This window comes from Bufo bufo, unplaced genomic scaffold (assembly GCF_905171765.1).
Source record: "Bufo bufo unplaced genomic scaffold, aBufBuf1.1, whole genome shotgun sequence".
In the NCBI taxonomy this organism is placed as follows: domain Eukaryota; kingdom Metazoa; phylum Chordata; class Amphibia; order Anura; family Bufonidae; genus Bufo; species Bufo bufo.
This window is the reverse complement of record NW_024401249.1, coordinates 57,593-64,657: the sequence shown is the minus strand read 5'-3', so window position 1 is coordinate 64,657 and position 7,065 is coordinate 57,593. Positions and strand designations below refer to the sequence as shown.

The 7,065-nt window shown below is 44.1% G+C and overlaps 1 pseudogene; it reads right to left on the bottom strand.

Annotated features, from left to right (window-relative positions):
* Positions 1-3,612: 3,612 nt before the first annotated feature.
* Positions 3,613-3,789, bottom strand: LOC120985481 (annotated as a pseudogene).
* Between the last annotated feature and the right edge of the window lie 3,276 nt (positions 3,790-7,065).

Below are 7,065 nucleotides of genomic sequence, written 5' to 3'. Positions count from 1 at the left end.
CTTCCTCCGAACTGTGAAAGTCAGTGGCACGACCTTCATTCCATGTGGGGTCTAGGACCTCATCGTCCCCTGCATCGTCTTCCACCCAGTCTTGATCCCTGACCTCCTGTTCAGTCTGCACACTGCAGAAAGACGCAGCAGTTGGCACCTGTGTTTCGTCATCATCAGAGACGTGCTGAGGTGGTATTCCCATGTCCTCATCATCAGGAAAAATAAGTGGTTGTGCGTTAGTGCATTCTATCTCTTCCACCCCTGGGGAAGGGCTAGGTGGATGCCCTTGGGAAACCCTGGCAGCAGAGTCTTCAAACAGCATAAGAGACTGCTGCATAACTTGAGGTTCAGACAGTTTCCCTGATATGCATGGGGGTGATGTGACAGACCGATGGGCTTGGTTTTCATGCGCCATCTGTGCGCTTTCTGCAGAAGACTGGGTGGAAGATAATGTGAATGTGCTGGATCCACTGTCGGCCACCCAATTGACTAATGCCTGCACCTGCTCAGGCCTTACCATCCTTAGAACGGCATTGGGCCCCACCAAATATCGCTGTAAATTCTGCTGGCTACTGGGACCTGAGGTAGTTGGTTCACTAGGACGTGTGGCTGTGGCAGAACGGCCACGTCCTCTCCCAGCACCAGAGGGTCCACTAATACCACCACGACCATGTCCACGTCCGCGTCCCTTATTAGATGTTTTCCTCATTGTTCCCGTTCACCACAATTTTGAGAATGGCAAATTTGGGAATGGTTTTTCAACCCAGAAAAAAAAGTGTGCTTTTACGGTCACTACAAATAACTTGTCCAGCTAAAACAGTACAGATTTGGTTAAATAGAGATGTGAGGCCTGTTTTTTTTTGCGCTGTGTGACAGGTATAGGTTTAATCACAGAATCAGACTTCTATCTGCACGGTAGCGTGTGTCTTAGGTTTTTCTGAATGACACTATCACTAGCTTCAATGTAAGATATTCTTTTTGGGATAGATTTCAAGTAGGCCTCAAATACCAGAAACTAGTTATTTTGAGAATGGCAAATTCGGGAATGGTTTTTCAACCCAGAAAAAAAAGTGTGCTTTTACGGTCACTACAAATAACTTGACCAGCTAAAACAGTACAGATTTGGTTAAATAGAGATGTGAGGCCTGTTTTTTTTTGCGCTGTGTGACAGGTATAGGTTTAATCACAGAATCAGACTTCTATCTGCACGGTAGCGTGTGTCTTAGGTTTTTCTGAATGACACTATCACTAGCTTCAATGTAAGATATTCTTTTTGGGATAGATTTCAAGTAGGCCTCAAATACCAGAAACTAGTTATTTTGAGAATGGCAAATTTGGGAATGGTTTTTCAACCCAGAAAAAAAAGTGTGCTTTTACGGTCACTACAAATAACTTGACCAGCTAAAACAGTACAGATTTGGTTAAATAGAGATGTGAGGCCTGTTTTTTTTTGCGCTGTGTGACAGGTATAGGTTTAATCACAGAATCAGATTTCTATCAGCACGCTAGCGTGTGTCTTAGGTTTTTCTGAATGACACTATCACTAGCTTCAATGTAAGATATTCTTTTTGGGATAGATTTCAAGTTGGCCTCAAATACCAGAAACTAGTTATTTTGAGAATGGCAAATTTGGGAATGGTTTTTCAACCCAGAAAAAAAAGTGTGCTTTTACGGTCACTACAAATAACTTGACCAGCTAAAACAGTACAGATTTGGTTAAATAGAGATGTGAGGCCTGTTTTTTTTTGCGCTGTGTGACAGGTATAGGTTTAATCACAGAACCAGATTTCTATCAGCACGCTAGCGTGTGTCTTAGGTTTTTCTGAATGACACTATCAGTACCTTCAATGTAAGATATTCTTTTTGGGATAGATTTCAAGTAGGCCTCAAATACCAGAAACTAGTTATTTTGAGAATGGCAAATTTGGGATTGGTTTTTCAACCCAGAAAAAAAAGTGTGCTTTTACGGTCACTACAAATAACTTGACCAGCTAAAACAGTACAGATTTGGTTGAATAGAAATGTCAGGTCTATTTTTTAGGCGCTGGGTGACAGGCTCAACTTGCCCCTGATGTAATATATGGCCAAAAAATAACCACACTGTTGATGGTTAAATGCACTTGGGTGACACAGGCTCAGCCTGCACCAGATGTAGTATATGGCCAAAAAATAATCAGACTGTCGATGGTTAAATGCACTTCGGTGACAAAGGCTCAGCCTGCAGCTGATGTAGTATATGGCCAAAAAATAACCAGACTGTTGATGGTTAAATGCACTTCGGTGACACAGGCTCAGCCTGCAGCTGATGTAGGATATAGCACAAAATAACCACACTATCGATGGTTAAATACACTTGGTGATAGCTTGTGCTGGCGCACCACAAGTCACAAAATGGCCGCCGATCACCCCAGAAAAAAAGTGATCTAAAAACGCTCTGGGCAGCCTCAAAAAAGTGAGCAAGTCAATAATAGCACTTCAATGATCCACAGCTGCAGATCGATCACAGAATGAAGTCTTTTGGAGGAGTTAATCTGCCTAATCTCGCCCTAACGTCGCAGCTGCAACCTCTCCCTATACTGATCATAGCAGAGTGACGTGCGGCGCTACGTGACTCCAGCTTAAATAGAGGCTGGGTCACATGCTGCACTGGCCAATCACAGCCATGCCAATAGTAGGCATGGCTGTGATGGCCTCTTGGGGCAAGTAGTATGACTCTTGTTGATTGGCTGCTTTGCAGCCTTTCAAAAAGCGCCAAGAAAGCGCCGAACACCGAACCTGAACCCGGACTTTTACGAAAATGTTCGGGTTCGGGTCTGTGTCACGGACACCCCAAAATTCGGTACGAACCCGAACTATACAGTTCGGGTTCGCTCATCCCTAAACAAAAAAAAAAAAGGCACATACATGTGTCAATTCCCCTTTGTGATCGTTACCTTGTTGTTGTGAAGGGGCTTGCGTATCACAATGAAGCGACCACCTGTATGAGTGTGTTGGCAATGTTGGCAGATCCCAGATGATAAGGTCGTTGCTTCATTGTGAACAGACCAAAAGCGATCGGCTGGATAATTTTGCATAGAAAAAACATTAATTTTCTTTGTGATCATCTAAGGTGATCATTAAAGCCTACTAGGCCAACAATGGGCCCACACTGCAGAATCATTGTTTTTTGGGTCACTTAACTGTCACTAAACTACCTCAGCACGACCATAGGCTTTGAAAAACCCCCATCGCCTGCAATCTCCCAAACGTGCGCACGAGCACAGTCATCACTACACAAAGATTGACGCATTGAGGAATAAAATTTATGTCATGAGTGTGTCAACTATTGACAACTCTTTGCGGTTTTCTAAAATCTATTCCATACACGTCCCCTGATAGGGGACGTAACAGGGATTAAACTGATAGGAATAGTACTACTTAACACACCACTCATATCTGGTGGCACAGTACACTACATGGCGCACGCGCAGTGCCCCAAATTGGAAGTAAGAGGACCGACTAAGCATCTTTTTCCATCTCCCGGTTCCTAAAATCTATTCCATACACGTCCCCTGATAGGGGACGTAACAGGGATTAAACTGATAGGAATAGTACTACTTAACACACCACTCATATCTGGTGGTACAGTACATTACACGGCGCACGTGCAGTGCCCCAAATTGGAAGTAAGAGGACCAACCAAGCATCTTTTTCCATCTCCCGATTCCTAAAATCTATTCCATACACCGGCCCCTGATAGGGGACAAAACAGAGATTAAACTGTTAAGAACAGATTTTTTTTATAAAAAAAAAAGAGGACAGCCTCTGCGGAGCTGGGTATTTTTTGGCCGCGTTACTGAACGCTCATGCACAATGGCTGTAGGCTCATGCGTCCTTTTGCGGAGGTGACAAACCTGGTCAGTCAAACCCAAGGCAACATCATCGACCTCATACCTTATGTGTTTTTTCTGGAGTGTGCCCTGCGAAGAGTGCTGGATCAGGCCGTAGATGAGCATGAAGAGGAAGAGATGTGGTCACCATCACCACCAGAAGCAGCCTTGTCGTCGTCGATTGCTGGACCTGCGGCAACGCAGAGAGAGGAGTCTGAAGAAGAGGAGTCAGAGGAGGAAGGTGGCTTTGAGGAGGTGGAAGACCAACCATAGCAGGCATCCCAGGGGGCTTGTTGTCACCTTTCGGGGACCCTTGGTGTTGTACGTGGCTGGGTGGAGGAAGAGACCTTCAATGACGTCAGTGAGGACAAGGAACGGGACATAGCTAGCTTGGTATCCAACCTTGTGCAAATGGGGAGTTTGCGGATGTGCAAATGGACTGTTTGCGGTGCGTTAAACGGGGAGTTTGGTCTGTCACTGTGAAGCGTGCATAACCCTTACACTACCTGATCGATACAACATCATACCTGATGTTTTAAAGCACATTATTCCAAACAATTTAGGAATGTTAGTTGATTTATGCCCTTTATGGATTAAAACCCGACTCTGCGTCAACTACGTAATTTTCCATGGGAGTTTTGCCATGGATCCCCCTCCGGCATGCCACAGTCCAGGTGTTAGTCCCCTTGAAACAACTTTTCCATCACTATTGTGGCCAGAAAGAGTCCCTGTGGGTTTTAAAATTCACCTGTCTATTGAAGTCTATGGCGATTCGCCCGTTCGCGAACATTTGCGGAAATTTGCGTTTGCCGTTCGTGAACTGAAAATTTTATGTTCGCGACATCTCTACTGTACAGGGACTACTTCTCTGGACTCCTGGAGGGGCCATCATTTAGTTCCCTTTCGCGGTCACTGGGAAGATTCACCCGGTTTCCGGGCGCCCCTGCACTCAATTGTATCAGCGAATACAGGACACAGATACAGTTGAATGCCATAGCTTGAGAGCGCAGGATGTTCACTCACAGAGAAAGGAGGCTGCTAGGTCAGTATTGCATTTTTATTTTATTTACACTAAAAGGGCAGCTCTATTGGGCTGGTCACTAACGGGGCAGCACTACTGGACTGGGGCACTAAAAGAGAAGCACTATTGGGGTGGACACTAAAGAGGCAGCACTACAGGACTGAATACTAAAAGGGCAGCACTACTGGACTGAATACTAAAAGAGCAGCACTACTGCACTGGACAGTAAAACGGCAGCACTATTGCACTGGACACTAAAAGGGCAGGACTACTGGACTGAACACTTTAAAGGCAGCGCTATGGGAATTGACACTAAAAGGGCAGCACTACTGCACTGGACACTAAAATGGCAGCACTACTGAACTGGACACTAAAAGGGCAGTACTTTTGGGGCACTAAAAGGGAAAATGGAGGATGTGGAGAAATGGCACTGCTCAAAAATGTTTGTGCAAGTGGTGTTTAAAAAAAATTGCAATGATAAATCAGGGCCTGTGAGTTCAGATTTTTGTACAATGCTAAGAAATTGCATGCAGTGAGTCTCAGAACCTGAAGTCCGCCCTGCAGCTCTCATTTCTGGCATTACAGGTTATGTTACCCCAGGCAGCTGGGCCAGTTTCAGTTTAGCTGATAGGCTCATTCCTTTTAAGAGCAGCATGGACTCTCTGTGACTCACTCTTGATAAGGTGCCCTGAACTTGCAATGTGCGCCTCGCCCCAGGGCCCTCTATATCGTGACCCAGGTTTAGTAGGAACGCCGAGTGGTGTAGTGCAGCCTAAATGTCTCTTTATGTGTCATGGTGCTCCTACCTGGATACAGCTGGACCCCAGGCTTTGGCTCCGAAGCAATAAATAGGGGGAATAATTGAGGGATTTGAAAGAATAACTTGAGTCCAGACCTTGAGATGAAGTTCAATGGCAGCTTTACTTGAATAAACAAATCTTCAAACAGTTTTCAGGCTTTGTCTTGGTTCCAGCAGGCTTTAGCATGAACTGGCAGGCAAACTCAAATCTGCTTTATCTCTTTCTCTCTGCTGTGCTGACAAGCTAGCTTAGTAACTTTGATTCCTTCTTTTTTTACTGCACTCCACGCTTTAGTCTGACTTAGTTTCAGCCAAGGAACAGGTTAGTGTCCTGTCAGCTCCAACATGGAGTCTAAACCTGCCCAAACTATAGCCGCCATACCTCCTTCTGGTAGCAAGCAGGACTGGCCCACTTCTGCCCAAAAGGGGAGAGAATGGAATGGAGAGTTCCATTCTATCTAACAATAGCTCTGCCATATTTGCTGCCACCTGCTGGTGAACCAGGCACACTACATGCAATAAACAGTTATATAACAAGATTATCAATGCACAATATGGAGAGGACCTGGAACAAAATACATAAGATGACATACAGGTTAGACCATTAGAGATAGTAGCAGGGTGCAGGAGTGGTAACACCACTCTGGGGTGTTACAAACTACACATCTCAACTAACTATACATTTTGGGGACAGAAAAATTATAATTACATAACAAAAAAATTACAGATTCCTATCTACAGATCCTTATCTAGAGGGTGGTTGTTACCTTTTTTTTTTTTTTTTTTTTTAAATCAATAGTTTTTTATTCAAGTTTTTCAGGAAAACATTTACATACATTGACACTAGTGAAGTATCAGTATACAATTATATTGCATTTCCTCGAGCAGTTTAACAAAACTATACATTTAAATGAAGAAAAAGGGGGGGGAATGGGGGAGGAAGGTGAAGGGTAATAGGGAATGGGAGGAGGGGTGGGGAAAAACAGAAATAGCACATAGGAGAACATACATGATATCCAATATATATTCAGTTAGGTACATACAAATCCGCTTGTTGTGCACAATTACCATTTGTTTAGCGCTAATTAGAATTACTGTGTTTAATGGAAGCTCGATATCCCAAGTCAGGTCAGGTCAATTGGAGCTTTGTTCTATACTCTCCCCAACTACTCCATGCTTTGTCAAACTTCATAGAGGGTGAAAAGTTGTATGACAAAATCCTCTCATATGAGTGGGTTTTATCTACTCTGTCAATTATTTCCTTAATCGTGGGGATTACTTGTGATTTCCAGTGTTTGGCTATAGCTATCTTAGTCGACATAAGGAGGTGTGCTACGCTTACTCGATAAGATGGTGGGAACCTTCCTATATCAATCAGAAGCAAT